Source organism: Oncorhynchus clarkii, chromosome 20 (genome assembly GCF_045791955.1).
Source record: "Oncorhynchus clarkii lewisi isolate Uvic-CL-2024 chromosome 20, UVic_Ocla_1.0, whole genome shotgun sequence".
In the NCBI taxonomy this organism is placed as follows: Eukaryota; Metazoa; Chordata; class Actinopteri; order Salmoniformes; family Salmonidae; genus Oncorhynchus; species Oncorhynchus clarkii.
In genome coordinates, this window is record NC_092166.1 from 33,445,206 (window position 1) to 33,462,738 (window position 17,533).

General features: G+C 44.6%; 1 pseudogene; it reads left to right on the top strand.

Annotated features, from left to right (window-relative positions):
* The first annotated feature begins 7,444 nt into the window (after positions 1 to 7,444).
* LOC139377061 (DNA replication licensing factor MCM6-like) lies at positions 7,445 to 17,062 on the top strand (annotated as a pseudogene).
* Positions 17,063 to 17,533: the final 471 nt, after the last annotated feature.

Genomic DNA, 17,533 nt, shown 5'->3' on the forward strand with positions numbered 1-17,533 from the left:
CTCTTCTCTAAAGTTCTGTACCCGGTGAGGTTAAATAGCTGAGCCTACCCTTCTTCCATCCTTGCTCCGCCCCCAACACACACACACACACACACACACACACACATCTGTGTCCCACTGAAATGCGTTTCCTGTTTTCGAGGTGTCAGGTGCTGAAAGTGTCTCTATCGCAGGATACTTGAGTGTGTGTGTGTGTGTGTGTGTGTGTGTGTGTGTGTGTGTGTGTGTGTGTGTGTGTGTGTGTGTGTGTGTGTGTGTGTGTGTGTTTGCGCGCGCCTTTGTTTACAGTTTAGGCCCCTAACGTCAAATCTGTGAGAATAATATTGTTGACAATGGCATGATGATATAATGCTGTTGCTGTCTATTGACAGTCAAACCATAAAGGAGAGGGGAAACGTTATAAACACATTCTCACCGCCCAGCTGTAGCGCGTCTGTATGTACGAGGGTACAGCTACTGTGTGTGTGTGAGATAAATTGAGACTGAGGGAGAGCGAGTTTGTGTTTGCACCACTTTGTCCCTTTGACACAGAGCTGAATCAGAACAGTCCTGCATGAGTGGCACCATGAAGAAGTGCACAGGTGTGTGAGAGAATTCTCTGACTTGCGTCATCTGATATGATTATTATTGTGTGTATGTGTGTGTGCTATTATTCTCAGATCAGATAGTGTCTCCTCCCGTTCTCCGTTCTGTTAAATACCATGTTCTCCCACGGGTTCTTTGACAATAAATGAACCGTGTGTGTGTGAGTGTGTGTGTGTGTTATAACCGTGTCCATACATACTCCAGGCGCACAGTGCCATTGCGCATTTTGGACTCTGTCTACCCACAGCCTGTGAAGGGATCAGGTAGATGTGTGTTTAGGGTTGTGGTATAGACTGGGTGTGATGTTCGTTATAGGTGAGGCATATCCTGTGCAGACATAGACTCAGACCCAGACAACACTGACGAAGGTGTCACCCCGCCCTTAACCACTCTCACACCCTTATACAGTAGGATCTTAATTTGAGCCAGTTTGCTACAGCAGGAAAATACTCCTGCAGCAACAGGAAATGTGAATTGTTATGTGGATGATCATTTATTTTTGTATGGGTTGATACATTTTGCGTCAGGGCAAATAGACTGACATTTCAAAGTGGAAATTACAAACTTCAGAAGCATTTTTAAACCTTGAATAGACGACACGTTTGAATTTCCTCCTTTGCAAGAGAATTGCCATCGACACAGTGGTCGAATTAAGAGCCTAAATCTGTACCCTCCCTCCCTCCCTCCCCTCCCTCCCTCCCTCCCCTCGCTCCCTCCCTCCCTCCCTCCCCCCCCCTCCCTCCCTCCCTCCCCTCCCTCCCTCCCTCCCCTCGCTCCCTCCCTCCCTCCCTCCCTCCCTCCCTCCCTCCCTCCCTCCCTCCCTCCCTCCCCCCCACTCCCTCCTTCCCCTCCCACCCTCCCTCCCTCCCTCCCTCCCCTCCCATCACCAACACTGTATCTCCCTCTCCTCATAGGCCTAATTAAAGACCTCCTGTACTTAGAACTCCACGTTACTTAGAACTCCCACTCTCATGTAGACTCCAAAAGACTGAAGTGAAAATACCTTTTTGGGGATTGTTATCAGGCCTTAAGACACAAATATGAACACTACTGCAGCAGAGACTCTTGTAGGCCTACAACGCTTACAGTATATGGGCATGGACTGAATCAGAACACACACACAGGCGAGCAGGTGTTTCTGGTCTAACAGGGTTGCCATGGAGCCTGTTCCAACGACAGCGCTGGTGACCAGCTGGTTTAGCTCCATACCTTCAGCTGTTTAAAAGACCACCCGAGGGGGACACACACACGCGCACGCATGCGCACACACACCAGAACAGAGGAGCAAGAAAATTGTATTTCTGCACATACAGCAAGTCGGATGTTGGTGTAAAATAAAAGGTAGTAGAAAGAAACAGTAGGGAACAATAGGTTGGGAACTCACAGTATTGCTGCAGCTGCTGGCCAGCTGAGCCGTTTCAACTTAGAGCCAAGTAGGTTACATGGGAGGGTGGCTCGGTGAGTGACGAGCAGAGTCAGTTTTCCCAGGGCCTCTCAAGCACTTCCCACACACACATGGAAGCAGTAGAAACAGAAGCTGGAAGTTGACTGCCTCTCCCAGCATTAGAACAGAGCTTCCTGGAGGCGAGAGGGAGGAAGAGGAGGAGGAAGAGCGAAGAAAACAGAAAGAAGAGAGGAGCAAACAAGTCAACACTCCCTAACAAGTAACCATTCCCGAATCAGTCACCCCACAGCCACATACACGGATGCACGCACGGCCACACACACACACACGGATGCACAAGGCATACCCCACATCCAAATCGTACCACTTCCCAAACCCCATGCAGCTGCTAATGTGTCAGGGGTTTGGTGACACACACACACACACACACACATTATTCTCCTCTAGTCATGGAGTATTCATAACAGGAAGGACTTCCTCCCTCTCTACTTGGGAAAAGCAAACAGCTGGAAAGCTCTCTCACACAGACACTCCTGTACACATGCAGACACGTACACGCATACACACCTGTAAAGATATGTATATCCAGCTTTGAAACAGACACAAATGCCCTCAATTTTAATCCCTCATTTGTCATCACTCGTCTCCTCTATTTTCCTCTCTCCTTCTAACCCCCCAGCACCACTCTAGTGATGGTCTAAACGCTTGGGGGTGTGTGTGGGGGGGGGGGGGGGGGGGGGGGGGGGTGTACTGGTCTACTGCCTACAGAATGTTAACTCCTCCGTCAATGCAAGACAGACTTTCCTGTTGGTGAGACTCTGAACAATCCTGGGAAATTCAGACGGAGATGGGCTACATCTTAAAGGGGAGGGTACACCATTTTGGCAACGAAGCCCATATTGAACGCAGAGACATACAAAATAGTATCCACACGTTCATCTGACTCTGGGGAAGTACACTGAATAAAAAAATATAAAAATGCAACATGCAACTAAGTTGCATTTCATATAAGGAAATTAGTCAACTGAAATGAATGCATTAGGCCCTAATCTAGGGATTTCACATGACTGAGATTACAGGTATGCATCTGTAGGTCACAGATCGCTTTAAGAACAAGGTAGGGGTTTAGATCAGAAAAACAGTCAGCATCTGGGTGTGACCGTTTGCTTCATGCAGCTTCACACATCTTCTTCGCATACAGTTGATCAGCCTGTTGATTGTGCCCTGTGGAATGTTGTCCCACTCCTCTTCAATGTCTGTGAGAAGTTGCTGGTTATTGGCGGGAACTGGAACACACTGTTGTACATGTTTATCCAGAGCATCCCAAACTTGCTCAATGGGTGACATGTCTGGTGAGTACTCAGGCCATGGAGGAACTGGGACATTTTCAGATTCCAGGAATTGTGTCCAGATCCTTGCAACATGGGGCCGTGCATTATCATGCTGAAACATGAAGGTGATGGCGGCGGATGAATGGCACGACAATGGGCCTCAGGATCTTGTCACGGTATCTCTGTGCATTCAAATAGATAAAATTGATTAAATGCAATTGTGTTCGTTGTCCGTAGCTTATGCCTGTCCATACCATAACTCCACCACCACCATTGGGCACTCTCTGTTCGCAACATTGACATCAGGAAACCGCTTGCCCAAATGAAGCCATCCATGCTGTCTGCCATCTGCCCGGTACAGTTGAAACCGGGATTCATCCGTGAAGACCACACTTCTCCAGTGTGCCAGTGGCCATCGAAGGTGAGAATTTGCCCACTGAAGTCAGTTACGACGCCGAACTGCAGTCAGGTCAAGACCCTGGTGAGAATGACGAGCACACAGATGAGCTTCCATGAGATGGTTTCTGACAGTTTGTGCAGATTTCTTTTGATTGTGCAAACCCACCTTTTCATCAGCTGCCTGGCTCGCTGGTCTCAGACGATCCCGCAGAAGAAGAAGCCGACTGTGGAGGTCCTGGGCTGGAATGGTTACACGTGGTCTGCGGTTGTGAGGCCGGTTGGACGTACAGCCAAATTCTCTAAAACGACATGGAGGCAGCTTATGGTAGACAAAATGAACATTTCATTCTCTGTCAACCTCTCTGATGGACATTCCTGCAGTCAGCATGCAAATTGCACACTCTTTCAAAACTTGAGAGATTGTGTTGTGTGACAAAACTGCACAGTTTAGTGGCCTTTTATTGTCCCCAGCACAAGGTGCAGCTGTGTAATAATCATGCTGTTTAATCAGCTTCTTGATATGCCATACATGTCAGCTGGATAGATTGCCTTATCAAAGGAGAAAGGCTCACTAAGAGGGATGTAAACAAATGTGTACCCCAAATTTGAGAGAAATAAGCTTTTTGTGAGTATGGGAAATTTCTGGGATCTTTTATTTCAGCTCATAAAACACTTTACATGTGGCTTCTTAACAGCTACTGCACCCAAACCATAAGACTAATTAACAGCTAATCAAATGGCTACCTGGACTATTTGCGCTGCTGCTACTCTCAGTTTATTATTTATGCATAGTCACTTTACCTACATGTACATATTTCTGTGCCCCGCACATTGATTCTGTACCGGTACCCCCTTGCTACTGTTATTTTATTGTTGCTATTTAATTATTTATTTTTTTATTTTTTACTTCAGTTCATTTTAGTAAATACTTTAACACTTATTTTTCTTTAAAGTGCATTGTTGGTTAAAGGCTTGTACGTTACCATTTCACTGTAAGGTTGTAGTCGACGCATGTGACCATTTTTATTTCATTTGATATAGTTTTGTTCTGTATAGATTAAGGGCCTCATTGCCAAAATCCCATACCATCTCTTTAACGGTATAAACGGGCTTCTTCTTCTTTATCTGCTCTGGTGTGTGCTCTGGTGTCTTTATCTGCTCAGTGCACCAATGTGAAAAAGCTGGACAGGTGAATGGCAGGCAGAGTATGGGAGTAACGGATTACAAGAAAAAAAAACGGTAACTGTAATCTGTTACGTTTACCAGCAAAAATATTTTCATCAGATTACAGATATTTTTGAAAAACTATATGATTACTTCGAGGATTACTTTTAAATTCAGAAAGGTTTGCAGATTTTTTTTCGCCATGTCTCTGTTTTCTCAATGACATTCAAATCAGCATTGAAAAAAGGCGCAAATTTAAGTTTGTTCCATCCTAAGCGAGTTTTACCACAAGTCAGAGACCACTATGACGACACACCAAATGGGTTTGATGGATCGTGGGAAAAGAGCAGGAATAGGCTTTTGTAGGATACAGTCCAAGCTATGTCTTCCAATGGTACAATTGCTGTCGTCATCCAATGATTATCTAAGTTGAATAAACGCTTGGAGGTAAGGAAAACACAAGTGGTGCTGTCTACGGCGATACGGATATCACTTATTATTGTTATCTACAGTACATAGTGCATTGATGTGAATCACACTTCTGCTCTCTCATTTCGCTATTTCGGCACTACGGATTGTGTTTGTTGTGGATGGCTGTTCACAAATCTAAAATGTGTATTTGAACCAAATAATGGTTGAATTGAAGAAGTTTAAGCTGCCTTTCAATCATTGTTTTTGAAACTAGTGGACAGCCAGTGAAAAATGTGCTCTTGCAACAGCTGCATATTGCAGATCCCAGCCTACGGACTAAAAGCGGGGCTTTTATTGCTCAATCTAATTCCATAGGCCTAATGGACACATGTTCAAACTCATACACTTTTGATAGCCTTAAAGGGGCAATCTGTAGTTGCTACATCCATTTTTTAACTTATATTAAAATCTATATATATATCCATTGATTCTTGATGAATAGAACTTATAAATGCCTCATGAGCTTAGTTCAACTGTCACACTCCATGAGAACCCAAAATATAAGCTTGTTTTTCTCCAATGTTTGTAAACATTGTAAATGTAAACAAACGCTGTATAGCCTCATAACATGGTTAAAACAATACATGTTGATATCATGGATGTTCAGTCCTTGCATCTACAGTATAGCTCTGCCTATTAATCTGAGTGATTACATTTCTCCAGGCCCATCCCTCAGTTTTTTACCAAAACAGAGGTGGGGCAACCATTTTGTTATTGTTTCATCTTTGGATTTTTCCTTTAAACAGCTGTATATTATCAAGATGTCAAAGACTGACCAACAAAAATATAAACAATCGACCGATAGCAAATGCAGCATAAGGCATTCATTCTTCACATGTAAATAGCACTTTCAGTAGTGCTCAAAACATGCCTTGCGCAGCATTTATTTTTCAACTCGAATCAATGAGCCCAATCTGTCCTCCATGACAACAAAATCATAAACAACAGAGTAGGGCTGGCTGTTAGGTTCTTAGTTTTGGGGTTATGCGCAGGTAAAACAATTTGTCTATTCTATACTTCCATATTTCCAAGTCTTATTCTTGAAGATAAAGAGGTATAACACTGAAATTCTGATAGACTTTGGTTTTTAATGTAAAAAATATAATTGAATTGTATTATTATATGTAGTAGAAAGAGATGGGTTAGATGAAGCCTACATAACCAACCCATAAAGTAAAATGTAGCATCTATATATTGCCAGATATGTAAACTTTGGTTCGATGTGGTTCGATTGGTAACATACGTTTTGGTCGTCTTCTAATGCCTCTTAAGGGGAAAGTAATCTAAAAGTAACTGAATGTAATCAGATTACATTACTGAGTTTGGGTAATCCCAAAATTGTTACTGATTACAATTTTGGACAGGTAACTAGTAACTTTAACGGATTACATTTAGAAAGTAACCTACCCAACCCTGATGGCAGGTGATAAGCGATCTCCATGTTGCTCTCACCTGTCAGATAAGAGTCGACTACTGTGTACTCTCTGGAGGAGAGATGAGAGAGAAAGGCACTTTGCCAGGGAGGACTGACAAGCTATGGTCCTTGTCCTTCCGCTGTGGAAGACCATGAAACCAGACAGTTTTGTTTGGATGTTAAATGACGAGACAGAGGCATTGATTCGAGAAACCAGTCTTTTTCAGTACATTGCAATGCATCCGGGTATCCCAAGTATCCCAAGCACACTGGTTGCAGTAATTAACATTTACCAGCAGATGGCATCACCCATGACAAGTTTTTACAAAACCAACACGCAAATATAATAACGATGCATTTGAGAACCTGCTCTATCAGTTAAACAGCTCTCTCTAGTGGCGAAACCGCATAACTGTACCCCACCATCACTCTGGAAGTAGCTACTACCTGTAAACGCTATGGTTTTACACAATGTTACTCCTACAAGGAGAAAGGGGGTTGTTCATATTTCCATAACACATTTGATTGGCTAGAATATTTCAGGCTTTTACACGGTGTCAAGATACAACGATGGGATTGGTCAACTGTGTCGCCCCCAAACGTTACATGGTCCTTGTTTTCGCGCGAAAAGTGCACTTTCTCTTCTCCAGCGTGCATGGTACGGTTCGTCAAGGGAAGACGGAAGAGATTTTAGAAACAATTTTATATTTCAGTGTTAATCCAGTGAAAAGATGGATATTGCACAGACGACTCAGGAGAATGCGGGACAGATGGTGAAAGACGAGTTAGCAGAGAAATGCCAGAAGCTTTTCCAGGCTTTCTTAGAAGAGTGAGTGACATTATGTTATTGTTCTTCTTGGAACCTAACGTTAGCTGACTGGTAGATTTATAGCTAGCTAGATAATAGCTATTGGATATCTAGCAAAACATTAACATAGAGAGACAACAATGTTATGTCTAGATTAAACATATATATTTATTAGTACCAGTCAAAAGTTTGGACCTACTCATTCAAGGGTTTCTCTTTATATTCCACATTCTAGAATAATAGTGATGACGTCACAACTTTTAAATAACACATATGGACTCATGTAGTAACCAAAAAAGTTAAACAAATCAAAATATATTCTCTCAACCAGCTTCATGAGGTAGACACCTGAAATGCTTTTCGAACAGTCTTAAAGGAGTTCCCACATACTCTGAGCACTTGTTGGCTGTTTTTCCTTCACTCTGGGGTCCAACGGAACCCAATCCATCTCAATTGGGTTGGGGTTGGGTGATTGTGGAGGCCAGGTCATCTGATGCAGCACTCCATCACACTCCTTGGTGAAATAGCCCTTACACAGCCTGGAGGAGTGTTTTGGGTCAATGCTCTGCTGGAGAAAAAAAATGATAGTCCCACTAAGCGCAATCCAGATGGGATGGTATATCGCGGCAGAATGCTGTGGTAGCCAAGCTGGTTAAGTGTGCCTTGAATTCTAAATAAATCACAGACAGTGTCACCAGCAAAGCACTCCCACACCATTACACCTCTTCCTCCATGCTTCACGGTGGGAACCACGCATGCGGAGATCATCCATTCACCTACTCTGCGTTTTACAAAGACACTGCCGTTGGGACCAAAAATCTAACATTTTGACTCATCAGACCAAAGGACAGATTTCCACTGGTCTAATGTCCATTGCTCATGTTTCTTGGTGGTTTCTTTGCTGCAATTCAAACATAAAGGCCTGATTCACACAGTCACCTCTGAACAGTTGATGTTGAGATGTGTCTGTTACTTGAACTCTGTGAAACATTTATTTGGCCTGCAATCTGAGGTGCAGGTAATTGCTGATTTCTGAAGATGGTAACTCTAATGAACTTATCCTCTGCAGCAGAGGTAACTCTGGGTCTTTCTGTGGCGGTCCCCATGAGAGCCAGTTTCATCATAGCGCTTGATGGTTTTTGCGACTGCACTTGAAGAGACTTTCAAAGTTCTTGAAATGTTCTGTATTGACTGACCTTCATGTCTTAAAGTAATGATGTACTGTATTTTCTCTTTTCTTATTTGAGTTGTTCTTGCCATAATATGGACTTGGTCTTTTACCAAGTAGGGCTATCTGTATACCACCCCTACCTTGTCACAATACAACTGATTGTCACAATCGCATTAAGGAAAGACATTTCACAAATGTACTTTTAACAAGGCACACCTGTTAATTGAAAAGCATTCCAGGTGACTACCTCGTGAGAAAATACCAAGAGTGCAAAACTGCCATCAAGGCAAAAAGGGTGGCTACTTTGAATGAATCTCAGATATAAATATTTTGATTTGTTTAACACTTTTTTGGTTACTACTTGATTCCATATGTGTTATTTCATAGTTTTGATGTCTTCACTATTATTATAGAATGCAGAAAATAGTCAAAATAAACAAAAACACCAAAACTGTGTGTCAAAATAAACAAAAACACCAAAACTGTGTGTCAAAATTAACAAAAACACCAAAACTGTGTGTCAAAATAAACAAAAACACCAAAATTGTGTGTCAAAATGAACAAAAACACCAAAACTGTTTGTCAAAATAAACAAAAACACCAAAACTGTGTGTGTGTGTGTGTGTTTTTTTTAAAGTAACTTAGTCCGGCTTTAAACTTAATCTTAAAAGTTGTAGCAGTAGAAAGTACATGGATTCAATTTCGAAATTCACACCATCATTAAGTTTGCCAATGACACAACAGTTGTAGGCCTGATCACCGACAACGATGAGACAGCCTATAGGGAGGAGGTCAGAGACCTGGCCGTGTGGTGCCAGGACAACAACCTCTCCCTCAACGTGATCAAGACAAAGGTGATGATTGTGGACTACAGGAAAAGGATGACCAAACACACCTCCATTCTCATCGACGGGGCTGTAGTGGAGCAGGTTGAGAGCTTCAAGTTCCTTGGTGTCCACATCACCAGCAAACTAACATGGTCCAAGCACACCAAAACAGTCCTGAAGAGGGCATGACATAGCCTATTCCCCCCAGGAGACTGAAAAGATTTGGCATGGGTCCCCAGATCCTTAAAAGGTTATACAGCTGCACCATCGAGAGCATCCTGAATGATTGCATCACTGCCTGACTCCAGCCACCCTAGTCATAGACTGTTCTCTCTGCTACCGCACGGCAAGCTGTACCGGAGCGCCAAGTCTAGGTCCAAGAGGCTTCTTAACAGCTTCTACCCCCAAGCCATAAGACTCCTGAACATCTAATCAAATGACTACCCAGACTATTTGCATTGCCCCCCTATTTTACGCTGCTGCTACTCTCTGTTTATTATCAATGCATAGTCACTTAATAACTCAACCTACATATTACCTCAATTACCTCGACTAACTGGTGCCCCCGCCCATTGACTCTGTACCGGTGCTCCCTGTATATAACCTCGCTATTGTTATTTTACTGCTGCTCTTTAATTATTTGTTACTTTTTTTCTTATTTTTAATTACATTTTGTGTTCATTTTTTCTTAACTGCATTGTTGGTTAAGGGCTTGTAAGTAAGCATTTCACTGTAACCTGTTGTATTGGGCGCATGTGACAAATACAATTGGATTTGAATTGGGTAGTGCATCGTCAGTTCCTCTTGTCATGTTAGTCATTTTATACCTAAGAAAGCTATTTATAACTTGTCAGAAATGCCCAAATGAACTAGCCCATATCAGTTAACGTTTTTTCATTTAGGCTTTTAGCCCATAGATATTGTTGTAATTTATTTTGTCACTTATATCACGAGTACACATTAGACATGGCAAAATGTATAGAATTGCAAGATTAGCTTTAAAACTGCAAAATTCTCTCCACCAACAAGAGGGGTGTGAACAGCTTGTGCCATGAACAGTGCTTATTCCCATAGAAATAGATGTGGGGCTTGGGTGGTAGAAATAGATGTGGGGCTTGGGTGGGGCGCGCGGGATGTTCCTCAGTGCTGGAAGTGACCCCCCCCCCCCCTTTTCTTTTTTAAATCGCATCTTAAAACGTTTTTGGGACTGTTAAAACCTAGCAAGCTAGCTAGCTAACAAGCACGTTGAAGTTGGTTAAGATGTGCACACAGTCGGTATAGCCTCATACAGTTCTCTGCTGCCAATGACTGGAGCGAACTAGAAAAATCTTTGAACCTGGAAACACTTATCTCCCTCACTAGCTTTAAGCACCAGCTGTCAGAGCAGCTCACAGATTACTGCACCTGTACATAGCCCATCTATAATTTAGCCCAAACAACTACCTCTCCCCCTACTGTATTTATTTATTTTGCTCCTTTGCACCCCATTATTTTTATTTCTACTTTGCACATTCTTCCACTGCAAATTTACCATTCCAGTGTTTTACTTGCTATATTGTATTTACTTCGCCACCATGGCCTTTTTTTTGCCTTTACCTCCTATCTCACCTAATTTGCTCACATCGTATATAGACTTATTTTTCTACTGTATTATTGACTGTATGTTTGTTTTATTCCATGTGTAACTCTGTGTCGTTGTATGTGTCGAACTGCTTTGCTTTATCTTGGCCAGGTCGCAGTTGTAAATGAGAACTTGTTCTCAACTTGCCTACCTGGTTAAATAAAGGTGAAATAAAAAAAAATATGAGTCCTCTAATAGCTTTATACATCAGGTATACATGAAAATGGGATGCATACGAGTAATGCAACTGTTTGTGTGTGTGTGTGTAGGTACCAGACATCAGACGGTGAGGTGAAGTATGTGCGTGATGCTGAGGAGCTGATCAGGCCTGAGAGAAAGAAACACTCTGTTGGTCTCCTTCACTGATCTGGAAGGATTTAACCAGGAACTGGCGACCACTATCCAGGAGGAGTTCTACAGGTAGTTACAGATCTAGGACCAGAAGAAGAGGCGAGACACCATTTATTTCTTTTTTATAAAAATTGGCATTTATTACAAATCCATTAAAAAAACAGTGTGACATTTATGACACAGGCCTTCATAAGACCTTCCCCAAACTCTGAAGCCCAGTTCAGATGCAACAGCCGAGAGGAGGCGAGACTGTTTTAATGCCGTTTTAGAACAAAGTTTGCTTGATCTGAACGGTCTAGTTTTAGAATGTTTCCTGTCCGCTGCGGAAGTTTCCGGTGTTCAACATGTCGAGTTGCGCACACCGTATATCCTAGTATACCCTAGAGCTAGGGAGTAGTGAGGATAGTTAATGACGGCCGCGGTGCAGATATCGTTCCTGAACAAATCTTTAGCTGTGTGACATCTGTGTCTGATCCTCTCCGTTTGGTCTCCTTCAGGTGAGCGGGACGTTCCTGTGTCTGGACTGCCAGGGGGTGTGTCCGGACGTGCCCCAGCAGTTCAAGTACGCCCCGCCCACTGTCTGCAGGAACCCTGTCTGCAGCAACCGCGCTCGCTTCCACCTCGACACACACCGCTCCAATTTCATTGACTTCCAGAAGGTAGATTGTGTTTGTTGTCTGAGGCTTGAGTGTGTGTGTGTGTGTGTGTGTGTGTGTGTGTCTGACACTTCTGTGTGTCTTACGCTCGTGTCTTAACCTCTGTGTGTAGGTGCGTATCCAGGAGACCCAGGCAGAGCTGCCCAGAGGGTCCATCCCCCGCTCCCTAGAGGTGATTCTGAGGGCTGAGGCCGTAGAGACAGCCCAGGCTGGAGACCGCTGTGACATCACTGGCTCTCTCATAGTGGTGCCCGACGTCTCCCAGCTCAGCACCGCAGGTATGTACACGCACACGATAGACAGACACAATCACACCGGCATGACACGCACACAGTTCACGCTGACATGACCCATTTTCCCCATCTCTAGGTGTGCAAGCAGAGACGAGTTCCCGTGTAGGAGGGAGACAGGGTTATGAGAACGAGGGCCTTCGCGGTCTTAAAGCCCTGGGAGTCAGAGAGCTGTCCTACAGACTGGCCTTCCTCGCCTGCCATGTGGCTCCTACCAACCCCAGGGTACGACACCCTCACTCAAACCTTTGAGACACACACACACCTACACTGCCTCAGGCTACAAACTAGTGGACATATCACGCATGCATGTATGACATTTGTTTGAAGGGAGTTGTAATCGTGTGTGTAGTTCGGAGGGAAGGAGCTGCGTGATGAGGATCAGACGGCAGAGAGCATCAAGAGCCAGATGTCAGTTCAGGAGTGGGAGAAGGTGTTTGAGATGAGCCAAGACAAGAACCTCTACCACAACCTCGGCACCAGCTTCTTCCCCACCATACACGGTCAGCACTACACTCTCACCGCAAACACAGCCTTTGCATGGGGTATTTCCTAGCCACCGTGCTTCTACACCTGCATTGCTTGCTGTTTGGGCTTTGAGGCTGGGTTTCTGTACAGCACTTTGAGATATCAGCTGATGTAAGAAGGGCTTTATAAATACATTTGATATTCTGTGTGTGTGTAATAAATGTATAACATGTGTATCTGTATAATGTGTGTGTAATAAATGTATAGCGTGTGTGTGTGTGTGTGTGTGTGTGTGTGTGTGTGTGTGGGTAATGACGAGGTGAAGCGTGGCATCCTGCTGATGTTGTTCGGGGATGTTCCCAAAACCACCATGGAGGGAACATCTCTCAGAGGACATGTGAACGTCTGCATCGTAGGAGACCCCTCGACCGCCAAGAGCCAGTTCCTCAAGTAAGACCCTTACACCCTACACACTATACACTCCCCTATGTCACAAATCCCTCCACCCTATAGCTTACACAACCGCATACTTGCACACTACACCCCTATTCATTTGCACAATGCATGTCTAACCCTCACACAAAACCACCTCCACTTCTCCCTATACCCACCAGTGGCGATTTTGGCATGTAAATCTCAAAACAAAGCCACTGCACAACACAACGCTAAACAATACCTTAATTGCACTATAACGGCGATCGGCGGTGCCCACAAATGTGTTAGGGCCGACATAAAGTCTGTCCCCGACAGCAGGTCTTTCTTTTCAGCACAGACCTTGTCTGGCAGGGAAACGGTTCATTCAGCCTCGTTTACTGCCTTTTAAAACAACATGGCTGACTATGTCCCTGGCCAATGACATCGTTCATGCAGCAGCATGGCAGACGTTTTAAGACTCCCCTTGTTGTGCGCGGCGGCGATCCTTCGTTGGCAAATGTTGTCATCAAAAAGATTTACAATTCCCGAGTTGGATGGCTGTTCAAAACAGCGACTTCCCAGTCGCAATGCTTGCGGTAAGCCACTGTCACCGATTCCTTCCAAACCACTCATTGTTGAATTGTGCAGCAGGTCTAACAGCAGCCGTGGTTCGAGACGAGGAGTCACACGAGTTCGTCATCGAGGCCGGAGCTCTCATGCTCGCTGACAACGTGAGTGTGTGTGTGAGCTGAGGATGTTGTGTGTGTGTGTGTGTGTGTGTGTGTGTGTGTGTGTGTGTGTGTGTGTGTGTGTGTGTGTGTGTGTGTGTGTGTGTGTGTGTTTGCATTTCTGTCTGTGTTTTGTGCTTAAAGTGGGATGGGCTTCTCTTTGTCCACAGGGTGTGTGTTGTATCGATGAGTTTGACAAGATGGAGACCAGAGACCAAGTGGCCATCCATGAGGCCATGGAGCAACAGACCATCTCCATCACTAAAGCTGGAGTCAAGGTACACACACACACACACCACCACTAAAGCTGGAGTCAAGGTGCACACACACTCTCTCCCTCTGACCTCCCTCTCCTCCAGGCCACTCTGAATGCCCGTACGTCCATCCTGGCGTCTGCTAACCCGGTCGGTGGTCGCTACGACCGCAGCAAGAGTCTGAAACAGAACGTCAACCTGTCCACTCCCATCATGAGCCGCTTTGACCTCTTCTTCATCCTGGTGGACGACTGCAATGAGGTGTGTGTGTGTGTGTGTGTGTGTGTGTGTGTATGACAGACTGGTGTGTGTGTAATTACTAATGGAAATGTGTGTGTGTGTGGGTGACAGACTATGCCATAGCCAGGCGTATCGTGGATCTGCACTCTCGCATTGAGAACTCAGTAGACAGACTCTACTCTCTGGATGAGATCAGAAGATACCTGCTCTTCGCCCGACAGTTCAAACCCAAGGTAAGTGCTGTGTGTGTGTGTGTGTGTGTGTGTGTGTGTGTGTGTATTAAGGATTTTCACACTGAGTATATTTACATGCACTCTAATAATTAGATATTAAGCTGATTTATGGCATTAGTCATGTAAACACCTTACTCTGATTATCATATTATCCATTTTGCATCATCATCATCATCATCATCATGATGTGGCCGGTGACCGGTCATAATTGAAGTAGGCATACGGCGATTTAAAAACACCACGATTTTTAAGCAATCTTTCGAAATATTAGGACATGTAAACACCTGAATAGGAGATCCAGCGGTGTGTTGGACCTGCGCGTGTGCTAGCGTGTGCTAGCGTGTGCTAGCGTGTGCTAGCGTGTGCTAGCGTGTGCTAGCGTGTGCTAGCGCGAGCTTCTCATTCGCGCCAGTGAAGTGAGTTCGCAAAATGTAGCCTGGTTTCAGATGCGTCCATGTAACTGTTTTAATTGAAGTATTATATTAATCTGAGTATTCACAATAAATCGTACTATTGAATGCATGTAAACATATCCCATGTCTGTGTTTCTGTGTTTCTGTGCTGTGATAGGGCTTATGCCCAATTCCAATGGAGTGGGACTGATGCGGCTGAATTTGTGTTGGTGTGTAGATCTCTGGTGAGTCCGAGGAGTTCATCGTGGAGCAGTACAAACGGCTGCGTCAACGCGGCGGCTCTGGGGGCGTGGCCAAGTCGGCCTGGCGAATCACGGTGCGGCAGCTGGAGAGCATGATCCGCCTCTCTGAGGGCATGGCCCGCATGCACTGCTGCGACGAGGTTAGAGGTCACACAACCTATACCCAACGTACCAAGAACTTAGGCGCACAATGCTCTCAAAATGGTCCTGAATGATTGATCAAGTTTGCTCTGTCAGTTTGTCATAGATTGCGTGCTAATAAAGTGTGTAGGGTGTTCTGTCGTAAAGTGTGTGTTATTTGTTGTTCCCGGCAGGTCCAGCCTAAGCACGTGAAAGAGGCATTCCGCCTGCTGAAAAAGTCCATTGTCAGAGTGGAGATGCCTGACGTCAATCTGGACCAGGACCAGGAGATGGAGGAGGAGGAGGGAGAGAACGGTACACAACCACTAGTACTACTGCCGCTTTACTCCAGATATTTACATGTACTGAAACCTCTCCGTCTCTCTGCAGGCCGTGACGTTCCCAACGTAGCGAATGGCGTAAACGGCCTGGTCAACGAGCACGCTGATAGAATGAACGGCCACTCCGACGGAACTAACCGCGGCGCCAACGGAGTCGACGGACTCACCGACGTTGTGAGCGGCCACTCTGACAGCGGCCCCAAGCCGCCGCTGCGTCTGACCTTCCCAGAGTACCGCCGCATCTCCAACCTGCTGGTGCTGCATCTCCGCAGGGCCGAGGAGGGTAAGGCACCCGAAACGCACACATTCTACATGTGGACAGTGTGTTACGCAGTGGTTAACTGTTTGCCTGTGTGCGCAGCCGAGGAGGAAGAGGAGTTGAAGAAGAGTGCCGTAATCAACTGGTATCTGAAGGAGATGGAGTCAGAGATCGACTCGGAAGAGGAACTGATCCACAAGAAGAGCCTGATAGAGAAAGTCCTGCACAGACTAGTGCACTACGTGAGAACACACGAACACACCCATTGCAGCGTTGAGTCGGAGTAATAACACCTTTACAAACCTTAATGTCCAACAGACATCTTTACTATTAATGTTCTTCTTCTCTTCTCTCCATCTCTAGGATCATATCCTGATAGAGCTGTCTCGGGGAGGGCTGAAAGGGTCAGAGGCGGAGGCACAGGAAGAGGTTCTGGTCGTCAACCCCAACTACACTCTGGAGGACTAAACTCATCCCCTCCAACTCCCTCCCTAGCACTTTCCCCCTCCTTCTCAATCGCCTTTTTCTAGAACTTTTACGTTTGGACTCCAATTCAAGACTCCGTGAAGTTGTTTTTTGTTGAATGTTGGTCAGCGTAATTATATTCTCAACATTTGTCATGTTTTAATTGTATTGCTGCTTTATAGAGTTTTTAAACGACTCTACCCTGTTTTAAGCCTTGTATTTGTATTGGTGTAGCCAGGTGAATAATGTAAATATGTTGCTCTGATTTCTCCAGAGCGTTTACTGGCGTATGGCTGTTTGTGGGTCTCCTCAGTTAACATGATGTTAATCCTGACTAGCATGGTTTTACCTCCCATGTTAAATGTATGTGTGAAAGAACACACACAAATTAAAGTCTACCCTTTTGATGCATATGTTTTGTATAAAACGAAACAAAAAATGAAATAACTGTTGTAGCATGTGGAAATATGCTTCCCAAAAAAACTAAGAAGAATAATCAAATGTTTGATATTGTTTATGGCCTCCTTGTCGCCAGTGATGTTTCGGGGAACACTAACGCAATATACTTCAAAATGACTAAAAACCAAAACGAAACTGTAGAAATTATAATGGGCCTACATTCATGCAGTTTCTTGACTGTCCAGCTCACTAATAATCACCGAAATGAAAGCAAGACAGTCGGGGAGAATTGAAAAATCCTAAAAGGATGAATAGAGGACTCTTTAGCAAATTTTTACAGCGAGGAAATATGACACATTTTCAGTATGGCCCTCTGGAGCTCTTTGAAGACAGAATGCGGCCCCAAGTTCCAAATGAATTTGACACCCCTACAGTAAACATTTAGCAAATGTTATTAAGCTGGG